The 20,034-nt window shown below is 45.5% G+C and overlaps 1 protein-coding gene across 1 annotated transcript in view; it reads right to left on the bottom strand.

The window, feature by feature from the left end:
* Nucleotides 1-20,034, bottom strand: part of LOC142108681 (uncharacterized) — a 188,104-nt gene that overhangs the window by 76,709 nt on the left and 91,361 nt on the right. The window lies entirely within an intron of this gene.

The following is a 20,034-nucleotide window of genomic DNA, read 5'->3' as shown; positions in this document are numbered from 1 at the left end:
ATGGCAGACCTAGGATGACTGAATTGATGGATTGGGGCAAAACCAAAAATTCGATCAGTTCAGAATGCAGAACCCCTACCGTTAGCCGGACAGATGCAGTAACCTTGGAGATGGAGCCATTGGAGACACGGTTTCCATCCACGGCAGTTAAGAATAGAGGCTGAGGCAAGTCCAGAATCGGAATTTGGAGTTGTGATGCCAAGGTGGCGGAGATGAAATTTCCGGCAGCGCCGGAATCCACAAAGGCAGAGGTCAAAAAAGGGCCACTAGGAGAGTCCAACGTGATGGTCATTAGGAAGTCTGGATTGGAGGTGGAGAAGGGAGTGGAAAATCTTACTCCTAGGACGGCCTCCCTGTCACCGACTAGGATGGTGCGTTTCCCGGCCGTTTAGGACAGGACAGCAACCGATGTCCGGATTCTCCACAATAGAGACAGAGGTTCTGCCGGAGCCTTTTCTCCCTCTCCTCAGGAGATAGCCGGGAGCGCCCAATTTGCATGGGTTCGTCAGAGACAGCTGGTGTAGGGTTCTGGAACCGAGGGGCTAAGCGAGGGAAAACACGTCTGGAGGAAGATCTCTCTCTTTCTTGAGTGCGTTCCCGAAAGCGGAGATCCACCCTATTGCATAAGGATATGAGAGAGTCCAGATCCGCTGGGAGCTCACGGGACACCAATTCATCCTTGATACGATCCGTAAGACCCTGCCAGAAGGTTGCCGTGAGTGCCTCATCGTTCCAGTTAATCTCAGAAGCGAGGGTGCGGAACTGTACCGCGTATTGACCCACCGTCAGAGAGCCTTGTCGTAAGGAGAGAAGGCTGGAGGCTGCTGAAGATGCTCGGCCTGGCTCATCGAAGATCTTGCGAAAGGATGTGATGAAGGAGGAGGCATTTAGAAGAAGAGGATCATCTCGTTCCCACAGTGGCGAAGCCCAGGCCAGGGCTTGTCCAGACAGTAGTGACATGATGAAGGCCACCTTGGAACGCTCAGTAGAAAAGGCTCCTGCGTTGCATTCAAAGTGTATGGAGCACTAATTAAGAAATCCTCTGCATCTAGTAGGATCCCCATCGAATTTCTCTGGCGTGGGCAGCCGTAGCGAGGAGGACGCCCCAGGAGAGGGAGCGAGGACCGGAGAAATGGCTTGCGGGGGAGCGGCAACAGCAGATTGGGAGGCAGCTAGCGAAACCTGCATGGAATCCAGTCGGGTAGCGATACCCTGGATACACTGGAGAAGCCTAGCTTGCTCGGCGTCCTGTCGTTCAACCTTTTGGGCCAAATGCAGTAAGAGGTCCCGGGCTGAAGGTTCATTTTGGCCATCCGTGGTCATGGCCAGAGTATTCTGTCACAAACAAAGTAATTGGATGGCCTTACCTGCTGGTATTAGCGCTGCTACGTAAGGAGGCGCGGAGTCTATCCACGCCCCAGGTTTTCACCAGGGAACCCCGCAAGGAGTTATGGGCTTAGCCGCTGAGACGTGTCGGTCGCGGTTCTCCCAGGTAGCCACCAGTGAGGTCACGTGAAACAGTCCGAGGTCAAATCCGTGCAGGCAACTAGGTACAGAAGGATGAGGCAGGAGGGTAGTCAGGAAGCCGAGAGTCAGAACCAGGATAAGGAACAGGAACCAGGGAGAATCCAAAGAATAGTCAAAACAGGCAAAGGTCAATCCGGGAGAGGCGGCAGGAGATATATATATATATATATAACAGGGAAGCCTAGAGACAGGTAAGGAGACTAGATACTCTGGCACCCTAGTGATGCCAGAGTCTAGTTTAAATAGAGGCGCCACCCCTGTCATTGGTGGAGTGGAGCTCGGCGGTCAGCTGATCTGACCGCCGACAGGAACTGCTGGCAGGCGTCTCCGTTGCCTAGCAACGAGACGCGATGTTCGGGCGCATGCGCCTGGGCTCCTGTGGCCGGAAGTGACGTCCCGTTGCCTAGCAACGGGACGAGCGGGGATCGAGAAGACGTCCGTCCCGGCACCAGGTAAGAGTGCGGGACGGCGTCTGACAATATGTTTGCCATCACTAATAAGGCTACAGATGATTTGGCAGCATCAAGGTCACGCTCTGGCGTGTTGACGAGGCATATCGAGAAATTGTCATACCTGGTTATTGAAATTGACACTGTTGCAGGGTGTTGTAAGCTTCCAATGGAGGAAGTGGCTAAGTTGAGGGGTGTGATTGATTCGTTTCAGGGTGAGTGTAAAGTGCAGTAAAAACAGGTGCAGTCACTGCTTGGCCTGCTTAATTTTGCTTGTAGAGTGATACCCATGGGTAGGGTTTTTTGCCAGAAGTTAGAGAGGGCTATGGTTGGGATTACAAAAGCAATGCATTTTGTGAGGATATCCAAGGAAATTAGAGATTATATGGCTATGTGGTGCATGTTCTTGGAAAATTTTAAATGAGTTTGAAGCTGCTTTGTTTCGGCTTGAGTGTGTAAAGGCTTTTTTCATGGCTTTCAGAAATACAACAGAGGGATTGAATGAGACCGAGGTGATATAAACACTGAGGGGGCAGGCAGAGGAAAAAGTACAGGCATACCAGGAGTTAACTTATCTGGGTTGTGGTAGAAATCTGAGTTATCCAATCAGTGGAGCCGGAAGGGGAGGGGTTTGCTTTCCTGAGGAGGCTTATAACATATAGGAAAAGGATGTGACTTCCTCTTGCCGGATAGATTTGTTAAGTGAGTATGGGCTCTCTGCTGTCCTGGTAAGTATTGCTACATAAACTGTTTTTTCACTGTGTTTTTTAACTGTGTTATACTGTTTTTGGTATTGCATTTATTGCTGTGATCGTGTTTATTTAAGTTGTATTTTCAGTGTTCTTTTCTTTTCACATTTGTTCCCAATCCATTCTCCTCCTTGTTTTCTCCACCTTATCTTCTTCCCCTAGTTCTTGTCCCTTCCTCCCCTACCTTTCCCCTCTCTCTTTTTCTTGTTTATTTTTTGTTACCTTTTCCTTCCCCCATTATGCTCCGGGCCAAGAGAGTTAGGGTTCCACCCCACCGCCTCGCTGAGGCTTGTTCCCCCCCCTCGGCCCTTAGTAAGCGGCGAGCCCAGATCCGGGCCTCGCCGACGGGTGTTTCCTCTTCCCCCCTCTCGGGTAGTGGGGTGGGTGTCCCCGGCGGTTCCGCTGCGGCCGCGGCGGCTAGTAAAAGTTTCTGCGCATGCGTGAGGACGCGCACGCAGACGCGCGCGCATGCGCGTCAGTCCATCCCGATTCCGGCGGCCATGTTAGATGCGGGCGCTCCAGGAGGGCCCGTGGATGCCCCTGCAGCCCAGTAGAATTGACAAGGTTGTATAGGGATATGTCTCCTGCTCCCGGTGGTTATTGGCTTAGACATGGTAATGGTTTTCCCCTTACAAAGTTTCAATTTTCAGCGGTATTCAAAAATTGCGTGGTTAAGCTTGGTTTGAGTGCAGCGGACTATGGAACGCATTCCTTTAGGATAGGGGCAGCTACGGTAGCGGCAGAAGAAGGTGTGTCTGAGCAGAGCATTATGGCTTTGGGTAGATGGAAGTCTAAGTGTTTTAAGTTGTATGTCAGGCCAGCTGTGGCGCCCTAGCCTTAGACAGGGCGATGTAATAAGGCTGACCTATGACGTTGCGTTGCTTACCTTGTTGAAAGGGAGCGCGGAGGGTTTTGCCATTTCTTTTCTCCGGGGGCCTGATTGGCGGTGGCACCCCGGGGTTTCCGGTTTTACCTCCGCATGGGTCACCCTGCGTTATGCGCGAATGTGGCAGTTTTTTGTTTTCAGTATTAATTATGTTTTACGTTTTGCCATTTAATTTACTACTAATACATTACTCCATGTTGCAGGTGTACGTCAGGATGGGAGGAGTATTTGACTGGTAGGCCATTCATTTGTTTTTTGGGCCGGTAAGAGCGGCCCTGCTCATGATGTGAGCAAATTTTCCAGGGCGGAGTCAATAAGATGGATAGGTGTTAGGGGTATGCGTTGGGCATCTCTGTTGAAGATACTAAAAGACACCGAGAGTAGGTTTGGGCGCCCTTTAGAACTTGTAATTCACCTTGGGGGGAATGACCTGGGTAAGTGGTCCAGTTTAGAGCTCATTGAACATATAAGATCTGATGTCGGGGCCATTAAGTTACATTGGCCAACAGTTCACCTTACATGGTCCGATATTATCCATAGGCGCAATTGGAGAGGGGCGGATAAACCAGCACGGATTGAGAAAGCTTGTGGGAAGGTAAATAGGGTGGTTCGGAAGATCTTTCAGGAAGTAGGTGGTGGCTGCATTAGTTATCCGTCCATAAGGGCTGTGTTGACGCAGTACTATAGGCCCGATGGTGTACATTTGTCTGATTTGGGTATGGCATACTTTATAGAGCAGATATTTGTTTTTTTTGTTTGGCTATGAGAAGTCGGTTGGTGGCGGGCTGCGGTTCCTGGTGGGAAACCTTAGCTGTGGCAGTAAGCAGCCCAATCAGCGGCCATTTTGTTACATTGAAGGCGTAGTAGGCACTCTCCTCTTAAAGGGATTGGGCAATTAGCAGAATAGCCCTTCGGTGTTAAGGGGCTCCGCTTAGGCGGGCCGGCCTCAGCTAATATGCCAAATGGGGGAGTTTGGCATTTTACGCCTAGTCGAGTCCAAATTAGTTTGGACGGAATTTACAACTAGTAGGTGTGGCCTGGATGCTGATTGGTCTGTTTATGTTGGCCACCAATTTTTCCCCAGCAGGTTTCGCCTATAATAAATTCCTTACCTTTCAAACGCCAATTCAAGTCTCTGTGTCGTTATTTTAGTTGTTAAGTTAACTCTGGTAAAGGTTAAAGATGGTATAGAAGGTTGTCCACCATAAGCGGTTTAATACAACAGAGGGATTGAATGAGACCGAGGTGATATAAACGCTGAGGGGGCAGGCAGAGGAAAAAGTACAGGCATTCCAGGAGTTAACTTATCTGGGTTGTGGTAGAAATCTGAGTTATCCAATCAGTGGAGCCGGAAGGGGAGGGGTTTGCTTTCCTGAGGAGGCTTATAACATATAGGAAAAGGATGTGACTTCCTCTTGCCGGATAGATTTGTTACCCACCCACCCATCCCATATTGTGGTATTGATATTGGACTTGTGTTTACAAGTGGCGGTAAGCAGCCCAATCAGCGGCCATTTTGTTACATTGAAGGCGTAGTAGGCACTCTCCTCTTAAAGGGATTGGGCAATTAGCAGAATAGCCCTTCGGGGTTAAGGGGCTCCGCTTAGGCGGGCGGGCCTCAGCTAATATGCCAAATGGGGGAGTTTGGCATTTTACGCCTAGTCGAGTCTAAATTAGTTTGGACGGAATTTACAACTAGTAGGTGTGGCCTGGATGCTGATTGGTCTGTTTATGTTGGCCACCAATTTTTCCCCAGCAGGTTTCGCCTATAATAAATTCCTGACCTTTCAAACGCCAATTCAAGTCTCTGTGTCGTTATTTTAGTTCTTAAGTTAACTCTGGTAAAGGTTAAAGATGGTATAGAAGGTTGTCCACCATAAGCGGTTTACAGGTGAGTTGTTAGCTTAGATCGGCAATCAGTTCAGGGTTACTTCACAGAAATGTTGTGGTTAAGAATGATAACATAGCTTGTAAGATCCATAGATCAAAGACTGATCCTTTGGGTAGGGGGCGGTGGATTACCTAGCATCGTAATCAGGATATTGCAGTTTGCCCGCTTGAGTTTACAAGATTGTATAGAGATATGTCCCCTGCTCCTGGTGGTAATTGGCTTAGGCACCATGATAGGTACCCCCTTACGAAGGTCTAATTTTACGCGGTCTTTAAGAATTGTATTGCTAAACTTGGATTGGATACAGCAGACTATGGGACTCATTCTTTTAGAATAGGAGCGGCTACAGTAGCGGCGGAGGAGGGTGTGTCGGAACAGAGTATCGTGGCTTCGGGTAGGTGAAGGTCTAAGTGTTTCAAACAGTATGTTAGGCCAGCTGTTGCGCTTTAGGCTTAATAATGCGATGTGGTAAGGCTGACCCATGACATGCGTTGCTTGTCTTGTTAAAAGGAGGCGTGGAGGGATTTGCCATTTCTTTTCCCCGGGGGCCTGATTGGCTTGTGGCACCCCGGGGTTTCCGGTTTTAGCTCCGCATGGGTCACCCTGCGTTGCACGCAAATATATAGTAGTGTCTTTCGCTAATACCATGTATTATGTCTTGAAATTTGTTTTATGTGCATTTTACTCCATGTGGCAGGTTCACGGCAGGATGGGAAGCATTTTTGGCTGGTCGGCCATTCATTTGTTTTTTGGGCCGGTAAGAGTGGTCCTGCTCATGATTTGAGCAAATTTCCCCGAGCAGATTCAGTTAGATGGTTAGGTTTTAGGAGTTTACGTTGGGCGTCGCTATTAAAGATTCTAAGGGATAGCGAGATAAAGTTTGGGTGCCCTTCAGTGCTTATAATCAACACTCTAGTCACCCAACCACCATGGCATTACTAGTGTTCTGTATTTAATAAATAAGCCTTCTTACCCCAACCAGAACTAAAATTAAATTAATAGCATTCTCAGCATTAACAGTTAAACAAACCCAACCCCCCCCCCCACCCAACCAGTCCAAAACAATAAATTAGTACACATTTAATAATTAGGATATTTTACCCCAACCAGCCCAGCATTAAATTAATATACTTAAATACCTAAATAAATACTTAAATTTAATAAATAAGCCTCCTACCCCCCAAACAGCCCCAACCTTAAATTAATAGCTCCCATGTTTAATAATTAGGCCTCCTCCCCCCTAAAAACCCCAACAGTATATTCTTAGTGTTTATGTTTAATAAACTTCCTTCCTCCCAACCTTCCCCAACATTAGATTAATAACATTCCGATTTGATTTTTAAATCAATTTCACCCCCACCAGCCCAAAAATTTAATTAATAGCATTTCCATTTAATAAAAGGTCTATTTCACCCAACCAGCCTCAATATCAAGTTCATAACGTAATATTTTCCACCATATTTAATGGCAGATGTGCTGGAAACAACATACTCTGCATTGCTGGGGAATGGGGTATTTTCTGTGGTAAAGAGCTGGCTAAGTCCTGATGATCTAGCAGCTTCAACCTTTTCTTTTGGGCTGGAAAATGTTGTTGCAGCTCTTGTTGTCTAGTAGCTTGGGTCTTTTCCTCTAGACTGCCACTCCTGTAGCATGTAGTCTGACAGCTTGACTCTGGGTAATGGGGATGACAAAAACCTGTCCACATCCCATGACCAAGATCGTTTCCCAGGAGCACATCTCACATTTATTTGCCAGCTCCCCAATCGAGACGTACCCTCACCGTGGGCACTTCGAGTCCATCTGGAACTGTGACTTTGGCAGTCTAGCCTGGCAATGCTGCAGCAGGTTCAGCAAGGATGGGGGGCTCACCACAGTGATTGAGGTCCCTGAGACTCTCAGGCCTTCTCCCTGCAATGGTCCAACTTGGGTGCTTCCACCTCTTTTTGGGTGTCTTTTTGGCCTCTTCACTGAGTCACTTTTCTCTGTGACATACGCCACTGGACTTTCTGGGGAAAGAACAATCTTTTTAGGCCCACCTCCCTTAGTCGGGTATGCAAGTCAGCCTGTGGGACAGTCTGGCCTTAGGTGACCGGTTTTCCCACAGCCATAACACTTCCTATCCCGTCTAGTCTGATGACTTCCAGGAACAGGGTGGAATTGCAGCTAGCTACAAGCACCTGGGTTAGTGGCTACTGTTAGGATCTGCCTCATGATGCTGCTTTAGCTCCTGCCTCTGGGACTATATTTATTATTATATTGACCCTGCAGTACCTGTGAACCACCAGAGGTGCTGTTCTCTTCTCACTATCAGGGACTACTAGCTGCACTATGTTAATCATTCGCACCTGATTGTCTCCTATATATGCCTGCCTCTTCCAGTTTCCTTTGCTGGTCATTAATTTTTCTGTGCCTGTAATGTTTATTTACCATTGGACTAACTGCCTTGCTTTTTCTCTGTTCCTGTGGAAATCCTTGCTTAGCCAGTTTCTGCTTTTCTGTAAGCATTTAGCATTCATCTCTATCTTGTCAGTTGGAGGTAAACCTGATATTTGCCTTATACCTGGAAGTCTGTTTATTCACTGATCTGGCCTGTGTTTAACTTGCATCACATGGACTGTGTTTTCCACTACATTAAACAGTTTAATACTTTCAATATATTTCTGGCTCCGTGGCTTTAATTACAAGGACCTAGTTTGTGGAACATGATTGTAACTACTTGCTTGGCGGAGTGATCAACAGCAGAGGGATGTTCTTCAATTCATAAAATTCTTTGGTGTTGGCTGCTAGACTGGCGCTTCTGCCAGGGTGGCCAAACCACTACATTTTGATTTGCCAACTGGGCCGCTACTTCAAATATTATTGTGTTGTGGTCCAGTACCAATTTTTTCACCCTCTGTGTGCACCGGCGAGACAACTGCTCCCTGCAAATTAAACCATTTAAATCCACCCAGGTCTTGACACCAGATCCATTCACACATCTCATCACGAACTGCCACAGCTGGTTAGCAAATTCCTCATGGTTGATGAGAAGGCTTCTGCCAGATCCTCACATTTCTGCCAGTAGGTTCCTGGGGTAATAATGTAGCACTTAAAGAGAACTTTCTTTACCACTTCAGAGTCTGCACAGTCATCTGGGGTCAATACACAACAGGCCTCTAATGCACGCCCTTGCATTGTAAGGACCAAATAATTGACCCACTCCTTTTTGGACAAAGCATGGAGTTTAGAAATCATTCCAAACACCTGCAAGTGTAAATCACTGTCTCCAACACCGTCCTGAAATTCGGTAAAGTGACAGGACCCAAATCATGGTGCAGCAGATGATGACTTTTTACTGTACAATTTTTCTTGCTTTGCACAGGATTTCGAGATCTACCTTGGACATTGCGGTGTAGTTAACCATCTTTTGCATTCCCTTGTGTGGAAGGAGCTCTTTACTTGAGTAACTCGGCTCTCCAAAAAAAAAACCCTAGCATTATCAAATTTTCAGCGCCAATATCTACATTTATATATTTATTAAAATACACTTTAAAATACATTGCACCTTCAGCACATAGCACTGGGGGGTTAACCCAATTGGCACCGCAGCATTGGAAGGGTTAATCTTTACACGGATGGGAAACCAGCCACAGGGTATGGTAAAATCTACTAACTACATCTTATTAAGATCAGAATTTCGCAATCACTCTGCCAGTGTGTTAAAATTTAATATAATCGTACTTTGTTGTACAGTATCTGACAGTTCGCATTTTCCCAAGAGTCATATATATAAAACTTCCAAGTTCAAATATAATATATATTTTCTATACTTTCCGATGCCTTGTGTTTTATATGATATTATACTTTCTTCACATTCCCTACATTGTACTACCACATAATTAATTATACTTTTATTAAAATAACCAATTGTTTAGTAATTCCCATGATGTTCATTATTCATTTTGTATCTCAGAGACAACAAAATTTAATCTGTAGGAATGAAACATGTTAAATGTTATCTAAATGTAAAATAAATTCCCTGATTAAGTAGATACAGTGTTTCTAGAGTCTTATTCTTTGTCTTAAACTGATTTGGATATTCCAGTCCTCATGTTCTCTCCAATCTATTAACTGCTACAGCTGCTGTACACGTGTATGCTGGTGTCCTATCATGTATATATATTCTTTAAAAGTCCCTTTTTGTTGAATATTGTGATGACAAGACAATACACTGTCATGATGGTGATATGCTGCAGCAGAGGAGCACCTAAATCTGCATTACCACCTAATTGTTGCATGTTATCATGTTACTCACCTGCTTCTCCTCTCTCTGGAGCCCCGGGGCCCGCTCCATGCACAAGTGTTTCCCGTGGTTCCGTGGTTCATGTTCATCTCACAGCTCTGACTAAATTGACATTTTGGCGCAGGGCCAAATTATGCGATCACCTCACCCCGCCCCCTTTTGATCTCCCCGAGGTAGAAGTATGAGTAAGCAGGATGATCAATCAGGAGTTGCAGTCATGGAGATTGTGGCTTCTGATTGGACCTCCTGCTCACAAGCCACTGCCACAGCCACATGTACACGGAGGAGCCAGAAACGAAAGTGTCCCGGGAAAAGCGGCTGCATAGAGCAGACCCTGGAGCTGGAAAGAGGCAAATGAGTAATATGTAACAATTATTTGATAATGCAACTTTAATCTCAATTATGTCAAGGCTTTTTAGGAGGTTTCACTATACCCAATGTACTGTTTTTAGTGACAAAGCCCTGTATAAAATAAAATCCTTTCAGAAGCATAATTAAAGGGGTTTCCAACCATCACATGTATTTAATGGCTTGTATAGGCTTTACTCCAAGTTTTAGTAAATACACAACTTTTACATCCTGGTTTCCCTCTGTACGTTTAAGCCGTGTGGTGATACCACGGGGCAGAGCTGTGTGTTTGTGTTGCTCTGCTCTGCTTTCTGTATAATTGTACCCAGTGAGCAGCTTTATGTTGTATCCTGGGGCAAGAAAATAATCCACTCTCCCGGATGTTATAAATACATGGCTAAAATCACAGAAGGAGGCTACTAAGAAAATAAATGCTTGTAGTAACATTTTCAGGATGGTGTGTACAAGATAAAATAAAGCAATCTGAAGGTGGAACAAACAAGCAAAACATCGCACAGCTGGTATTTCAGTACATAGACATCAAACTAGGTGGAGCTTGATCTGCTCTAGTGGGGAATGCAAAATATCTTTACCATCATTGTATAAAGGAAATGTATATATTGGGGCTCATTTAGAGTTAGACGTACGTCATTGTTTGCATAAGATGTGTATTTTCATACTGCAATGATTCCAAAATCCAGAAAGTATATGTCCATATATAGAGTTATTTATATCGCTGACATCCGTCCGCCTTTGTCTGGAAAAGCAGAATAAGGATGTGCAGGGACTAGCATGCATGGGCTGAGCACAGTATGGGTGGGTTCATGTAATTGTTACATAACATCTGCAAATACGCCTTTTAGGGCTCGAACCTCATGCAAGTATTAGATTTTTGGTGCAGGTATATGATGATGACTATCAGCCCTATTTAGCTGTTTCTAATTTGCTGATTGAGTATTGCGTAATTGACATTTCCATTTTTAATTACATTTTATATCTGCACCCCACTGTTCGGGGGGGGGGGGGGCAGACCTACATTGGTCACAAAGAAACTGTTTTTGAGCTGCAGGCGTCTTGAGACTCAACATCAATGAGTAAATCCACTTTTTTGTTTACATTATTTCCAACGTACGTTTGGTGCGCAAATGCGTCCAACTCTGAATAAGCCCCATTATGTCTTTATTGTACTAGTTATGATTTTGTTGTATATGTTGTTATGTGTACACTGTGCATGTGGTTATTTTACCATTTCCATGCAATACATTTTCTAATGAAAGAATTGTGTCTGTGTTTTTCTTCTTACTGTAGCAATAACTAGATATTTATGTGGATAAGAAATTCCCTTGCTATGGGCATATTTCAAAAGAGCTTTATTCACTACACAGAGAGAGAGAGGGATGCAACACTTTTTATTGTAGCTATTTGTTTGACTGTACAAGTCAGCTTCCCTTAGGCAAAATAGATGTACACTGGGACCAGTACCTGTGCAATACCTGTCATCAATACCAATTGCAAAATCAGGACAATTTAAGCCAATTGCCAATCCACTCAAACCATGCACAGTTTGCCAAGAGTTCCCCCCGATCAGCCCAAACACCTTTCCTAGTAGGTTCAGCCTATTTGACCAACACAAATTGTGACTGTTCAAGGAAAGGTAGGTGAGGTCTAAGGTTAAGGCAGCTCAGGGGTTATGGCTGCCCTACCACCTCCTCCAGGTAAATCTTGGTCCTGCTCAGAATGTGGGAAATGTTTTCCTAAAATATTACTTCTTAAGTATCAGAGAAGTCATACCGTAAAGAAACCATATTACAGAATGTTGGAAATATTTAGCACATAATTCACTTCTTGTTGCGCACCATACAGGAGAAAGACCATGTCATACAGGAGAGATATTCTTGCTCTGAATGTGGTAAATGTTTTACACATATTCCAAATTGTTAAATATCAGAGAAATCACTTAGGGAACAGCCAAATTCATGTGCTGATGTAGGAAAGGGTTTCAAAGTAATTCAGAAAGGTATTGTATGTCAGAGAAGTAATGAAGGGGAGAAACGTTATTTTATGCCCTGAATATGGGCATGTTTTACAAGTTCTTGCTGTCTGGATGTCCCATGTGGCTATAAATGAGGTTGGGATTTCCTGCAATGGGTTGGCAGTGGTCTTCTCCTGGGCCTGCTGTGGTGTTGGTAGGAGCAAGAAAGGGAACATGCTGGCAGTTTATTGATGGCCAATGTATGTGGCCCCATGCAGACTCAGACATGAATGTTCAGCTGTGGTGGAGGGCAGCCACTTGCTAAGTGTTTTCAAGATCGGAAGACAGTTCAGGCATGGGAAACCTGCTTGAAAAAGACATAACAAATTAAATATAGATACATAGCATCCCTGACTTAGGAGACATCCAGACAGGGAGGCAGCATTATTATTGGAGAATGGGTTTAAGAATGTTTTTAGAGTTCCTTATAGGGAGTCCAAAGAGTTGAAACTGTACGGATATTTGATGTCAGCCATGCATTATGCACTGTAAATGGTCCCTAAAACAAAGCCCAGAATATTCAGCCTGATTCATCATTTGTCAATTCCAAAGAAAGATTCGGTGACTAATGGGATCAGTAAGGAGACATGTTCTGAATCATACACCTCACTTGATGCGGCCATTCTGTAAGAGGCATCTTCCTGAACCTTTCACCTCCTTAAAAGAGTGGGTGCTAAGGGGGGAAATGGGAATCAAGTCAGTTATCCACTATCTGGACATTTTTCTTTTCATGTGACGAGACCAGCGTCTTATGAAAACCTATAATGAATGGGGATAGTATTGGGACAGTCATGCTCCTCAGATTTTGATGATCAGTGTCAGGACACCAGGGCATTAGAGTCAAGGCCCACAGAGTAGCCCTGGTACCTTGGTGCTCTTTGGATCACGCAGACAAAGAGGAGTGGTAGCTATAATAGTACCTTTATTACAGAAGGTGCAAACACAACTGTAACACAATAACTATATTAAATCGCCAACATCTAAAAACCTCCCCAACACATCCCCAGATAAAGATATGAGGAACCGTTACATATGTTTAAACAGTATTTCTTTGGCCTGGCTAAGTTGTAAAAAAGTCTCTAGTCCTGATGCTTTTGTCACAATAGCTCAGTACTCAGGTCTTCCAGATTCCTCCGATTTCTACACTTCTAGGCTTGCTGGTCCTGGCCTCTCGGCCTTATGCTCACTACCGAGATGTTAGCAGCCTGGACCCCTGTCACCCTACTCCTGTAGGCACACCAGGGGGTAAATGTATCAAGCTGAGAGTTTTCCGGCGGGTTTGAAAAACCAATCAGATTCTAGCTATCATTTATTTAGTGCATTCTACAAAATGAAAGCTAGAATCTGATTGGTTGCAATAGGCAACATCTCCACTTTTCAAACCCGCCGGAAAACTCTCAGCTTGATACATTTACCCCCAGATGTGCAGATGCACAAGCAGCTCCCATGGGGCAGAGTTATACTGTTGCACCATGTTCAGCCAGAGATGTGCCTAGATGTAAAATTGTAATCAGGACACACGTTGGAGCTGGTAGGAGACAGATCTTCAATACCAAGCTCAGGATATCCAATAAACAACCCTTGGTCTCCTTGCAGGCTCTTTTTAAACAGTTCAGAATTCCCACTGGTCAAATCCCGTCCTGTAAGGTTATCCCAAGTCCGTACAGAATGCCATTGGCTCCCAAATCAGGGGTTGGATATGGGAGTGGAGAGAAGTCATCCCCACATGGGTTTCCCCCCAGCTGGTCTAGTGCATAGTAGTCTGACACAGTCCTAGAGAGAACAATAGAGTAGCAAACTGATTACTGCAGGGCTTAATCCCAGATGATGAATAGCAACTTCCTGTTTCAATCCCTTCTTTACATTCATATGAATTGTTAACGAGTAACCACAAGAGAAATTAGCTCTTAAAAGTTTGTCCTCGTATGTACATTTTCTCAAAATAAAAAATAAATGGCTAAACTAATGTTATTATTTTGTTAGGGTGACTTGGAACCAAATTCAAGACACGCTGCCCACATTATACTATCATGTTACTTTGTACTGATACTACCTTAGTGATATAAGACAGTAGTAGACTTACAAGATTTCAATCTTGGATCAATATAAGCCAATATGTATACATGGATATCCTCCTGGATGTCACTCACCGGACCGTGAGTGCCTCTTCCCGGACATTTAGGAACCGTGGCCGTCCACCATCCTGAGGGTCTGCGCATGCGCAGCCCTTTTCTATACTTCAGTGTATACCCCTTTAACTTAATTGGCAGATCAGGCAACCTCCCTATATTAAGCACCTGTGGTCACTACCACGTTGCCTGATCTTGGAGTCTCATTCCTCATGAGTCTCTGAAGGTGTTCCTGTATTACTTGTGTATTCAGTGCTGCTGATTCCTGTGGTTTCTAAACCACTTCTACTACTGTGGTTCCATACCACTTCTACCATCAACTTTATCATCATGACTGTTTGCTGATTCCTATCCGCTGCCTCCGTGCACTACAGTCTTCTACACCACTTCAACGTTATTTTATATCAATGTGACTGTTTGCTCATTGCTATCCGCTGCCTCCGTGCACTCCAGCTTTTACCTCACTCACCTGCTTCTCATCAAGTCTGTTTGCTGATTTCTATCCGCTGCCTCCGTGCACTACAGTCTCCTGCTTGCAACTCGCCTGTGTTCAACATCGTGACTGCCAGCTGTCTACTATCCGCTGCCTCTGTGCACTACAGTCTCCTGCTTGCAACTCGCCTGTGTTCAACATCGTGACTGCCAGCTGACTACTATCCGCTGCCTCTGTGCACTACAGTCTCCTGCTTGCAACTCGCCTGTGTTCAACATCGTGACTGCCAGCTGATTACTACCCGCTGCCTCCGTGCACTACACTCTCATCTCATCTTTGCGGTGACTTCCTCGAGACTGCCGCTTTTCATTACCATCTGCTACACTTCGTTATCTACAGCTCCTGCCCTGCGCTGCACTCCTGTTTCCCATCGCTGTTGGTTCCTGTGGTTGCTACTGGTTACCTCCGTGTGCCGCTGAGTCCTGCCGCTGTGGTCAACGCTATCGTCCATCTCCTGCTGATCCACTCTCCACGCCTTCACGTGTTCCACTGGTCTCTACCCTCCTGTCAGCATTGGATTTGTATCTCTTCTACTACCCTCTGCTGGATCATCTCCATTCTCCTGGGTTTCCTATGAGTCCAGTTCCACGTGTTGCTGACTCCTGTGGATTCGTGTCCCTGTCGGTCTACTCACCTGTGCGCTGCACCTGCTAGACCGCTGCTTCTCCTATCCAGGGACTTCCTATCCAGTCGGTCTCCAGCCGCTCAGGTACCGCTGCAATCCCATCTTACTGCTACTGCTGAACCACGGTATGCATACTTCTCATTGACTGTGCTGTGTATTGCATATCTTGCTGGACTGTGTTTGGTTCTCTCTGGAGTCTGCTATCCACTGAGTCTATTGCCATCATTGACTGTGTTATCATTGTGCTGGACTACTTCAAGAGACTTTCTAGATTGCAGACCTAATCAGTCATTTACATATATATATATCTATATTGTGCATATTACTGTGGATCGTGTATAAGGTGCCTGTGTATATCCTGTGTTGCAGTCTTCCCCCGTGCACCTCCTCACATATATATTCAGTGGTACAACTTGCTGATGTCAGACCACTGATCCCTGTTTCCGGTTTCACCTGTTCCATTATCCTCTCACATAGCAGTGGTACAACTTGCTACCGCAGACCACTGACTACCTGGATACCTCCACTTGGATTCCATTCCTTCACTCAGACAGCGGTACAACTTGCTACCCGCAGACCGCTGACTCTCATCACCTCCTTGTTTCTGTTGGACATTCCTCCTCACTATAGCAGTGGTACAACTTGCTATCGCAGACCACTGACTACCTTCACGTGTCCTTGTCCATACAGTTCCTTGTGTATCATTACCTCATTATTACCAGTGTTGCTAGTCATAGACTTTCCTGAGCATCTCATCGGCCATCATTTCATGTTCCGTGATCACCCAGCTACCAGAGTACCCTATTACCATCTACATTGCTCTGGTAAGCCTACCATCTGGTGATCCCTGGGTAAAGACTCCTAGTGCCCGTGACAGTAAGATCAGGCCATGACAGACCCAGATGTGGAACCTACCGCCAAAGAGATGCTGCAACATCTGGTTAGCCGTGTGGAGCAACAGGATGCCCGCCAACAGCTGTTACTTCAGTGTTATCAGTCATTAACCTCCCAAGGAACATCTGGACAGACTGTGACAGCTACTACTGAAGCTCCTGTGCTTTCCTCCGTTTCCCCATTGCCATCCCAGGTGTCTATAGCTTCCACGCTTCACCTGCCTACTCCGTCAAAGTACGATGGAGACCCCAAAACTTGTAGGGGTTTCCTTAACCAATGTTCAGTCCATTTTGAGCTCCAACCTCAAAATTTTTCTACCCATCGTTCCAGAGTGGCCTATCTTATCTCTTTGTTTTCAGGACAAGCCCTGGCTTGGGCCTCCCCTCTGTGGGAGAGGAACGATCCAATATTACAAGATAGTGCCAAATTCATTTCTACATTCCGAAGTGTGTTCGATGAACCAGGTCGTGTGACCTCCGCTGCTTCCAGCATCCTCCGTCTGCGACAAGGATCTCATACTGTAGGCCAGTACGTCATTCAATTTAGGATCTTAGCCTCTGAACTTCAGTGGAACACTGAAGCCCTAGTTGCCGCCTTCTGGCAGGGGCTTTCCGATAAAATTAAAGATGCACTGACTACCCAAGAGCTTCCTTCGTCACTTGAAGATTTGATCTCTCTATGCCATCGTGTTGATATGAGATTTCGTGAAAGAGAGGCTGAGAAAACGACTTCTGCTAAAGCACCTTTTCGCTCTAACCCTCAATTTCGTCCAGTGTCACCCGCTGTGATTCCCATGGAGATTGGACGTTCCAAGTTATCTTCTGAGGAGAGGAAACGAAGAGTCAAGAATAGACTCTGTATCTATTGTGCTGATTCCACTCATGTCCTCAGCTCCTGCCCTAAGAGATCGGGAAATGCCAGGCCCTAACTAGTTCTGGAGAGGTGAAGTTAGGGTCCCTGGAGTCCTCTCCATCGTCTATGAAATCTAAAGTCTGCGCTTTTGATGTGACTATTTCCTGTGCTACCAAGACCTTTGAGTCACAGGCATTGATTGATTCCGGAGCAGCAGGAAATTTTATTTCCAAATCGTTAGTTAATCAATGGTCTCTACCAATGATTACCTTAAAAACTCCCATTACTGTGACGGCTATCGATGGATCACGTCTCATCAACGGTCTCATCACCCAGAGTACGTCTCCAGTAACCCTTCAGATTGGTGCTCTGCATCATGAAGAGATATCGTTTTTAATTCTTCCTGTTACGACAAGTCCGATTGTCCTAGGCCTTCCATGGCTTCAGTGTCACTCTCCCCAGATTGACTGGCGCACCCCTCAAGTCACGTCTTGGGGGCCTGAATGTCACCATCATTGCCTTTCCCAAGTCATTCCTCTCAAGGTACAGCAAGCTTCCATTTCAGCTATTTCACCGGGACTCCCTCCTCAATATGCTTCATTTACCGATGTTTTTGATAAAGCTCAGTCTGAACGTCTTCCTCCTCATCGTTCTTGGGATTGTCCGATTGATCTTCTTCCTGGCAAGACTCCTCCCAGAGGCCGGGTCTATCCACTCTCGTTACCTGAAACTCAAGCTACATCTGAATATATACGGGAGAACCTCCAGCGTGGGTTCATTCGACCTTCCACCTCGCCCGCTGGAGCTGGGTTCTTCTTTGTCAAAAAGAAGGATGGATCATTACGCCCTTGTATAGATTTTCGTGGACTCAATGCCATTACTATCAAGAACCGGTATCCCATTCCGTTGATCACTGAGCTATTTGACCGCATTAAGGGAGCCCGTATTTTTACTAAGTTGGATCTTCGTGGTGCTTACAATTTAATCAGAATCCGTTCCGGTGACGAATGGAAGACGGCGTTTAACACCAGAGACGGGCATTACGAATATCTGGTAATGCCTTTCGGGCTATGTAATGCCCCCGCTGTTTTTCAGGGCTTCATCAATGAGATTTTTCGGGACTTATTATATGTATGTGTCGTCGTCTACCTGGACGACATATTGATTTTTTCACAGGACCTGCCTTCTCACCACCAACATGTGGCAGAAGTCCTCTCCAGGCTACGGAAAAATTCATTGTTCTGTAAATTAGAAAAATGTTCATTCGAATTACCCCAGATTCCATTCTTGGGGTATATTGTTTCCGGAGTTGGTCTGAAGATGGATCCTGACAAAGTAAATGCTGTACTACATTGGCCCCAGCCAACTACTCTTCGTGCCATCCAGCGTTTTTTAGGTTTTGCCAATTACTATAGACGCTTCATTCAAGACTTTTCTTCCATTGCATCTCCTATTGTGGCCCTGACTCGTAAAGGGGCTAATCCTAAGCAATGGTCTACTGAGGCTATTCAAGCCTTTCAAACATTAAAAGAGTCCTTCTCTTCGGCTCCAATCCTTCGTCAGCCTGATGTGACACTCCCTTTTTTCCTAGAAGTAGATGCCTCTAATGTGGGCTTAGGAGCTATTCTCTCCCAACGCTCGGAACAGCAAAAATTCCACCCTTGTGCCTTCTATTCTCGGGGTCTCCTACCCGCAGAGAAGAATTATACCATCGGAGACAAGGAATTACTGGCTATCAAAGCCGCATTAGAGGAATGGAGATACTTGTTGGAGGGAGCTCGCCATCCGGTGACGATCTTCACGGATCATAAGAACTTGTCATATCTCCAGTCTGCCCAATGCTTGAACCCTCGTCAAGCAAGATGGTCTCTTTTCTTTTCCCGTTTTGAATTAATAATTACCTTCAAACCAGCTGCCAAGAACAAAAAAGCTGATGCCTTATCTAGAGCCTTTGCTACGTCCTCTGATATAGAAGAGGTTTCCAACCATACCATTCTAGACCCCAAATGTATCTCACTGGCTGCTTCATCCACCAAAACGCTACCATTTGGGAAGACCCTCGTGCCTCCTACTCTAAGGAGGAAAATCCTTTCGTGGTTCCATGCCTCTCGTTTTTCTGGACACGCCGGTGAACACAAGACTTTTGAGATCCTCTCTCGAAGTTACTGGTGGCCTTCAATGAGGAGAGACGTCAAAGAGTTCATTGCTTCCTGTGAATTATGTTCGCAATTCAAATCCTCCCGCAGAACCCCAGCAGGGTTGCTGCGACCACTACCCATTCCGTCCAAACCATGGACACATATTAGTATGGATTTCGTTACTGACTTACCACCTAGTAAGAACCATAACACTATTTGGGTCGTAGTGGACAGATTTTCGAAGATGGCTCATTTCATCCCTCTGTCTGGTTTGCCTTCCTCGTCTATTCTGGCTGAACATTTCATTAAAGAGATCTTCCGTATCCATGGATGTCCATCTGAGATTGTGTCTGATAGAGGAGTACAATTCGTGTCCAGATTCTGGCGAGCCCTTTGTAAAACCTTGGGCATACGATTAGCACTCTCATCTTCTTACCATCCACAATCCAATGGACAAACCGAACGTGTCAATCAAGATCTTGAGACTTTTATAAGGATATTTTCATCAGCCAATCAAGACAACTGGGTAGAGTTACTCCCTTGGGCTGAGTTCGCCCATAACAACATGTACCATGAGTCATCATCCAAAACTCCATTCTTTGTGGTCTACGGTCACCATCCGTCTTTTCCGGAATTTCCTGCCCTCCCGCCCACCCAAGTTCCTGCGGTGGAGACTGTTTGTCAGACCTTTAAAAATATCTGGTCTCAGGTTAGAACCTGTTTGAAGAAGACATCTGTC

Source organism: Mixophyes fleayi, chromosome 12 (assembly GCF_038048845.1).
Source record: "Mixophyes fleayi isolate aMixFle1 chromosome 12, aMixFle1.hap1, whole genome shotgun sequence".
Lineage (NCBI taxonomy): Eukaryota > Metazoa > Chordata > Amphibia > Anura > Limnodynastidae > Mixophyes > Mixophyes fleayi.
This window is presented reverse-complemented; position numbering and strand designations above follow the sequence as displayed.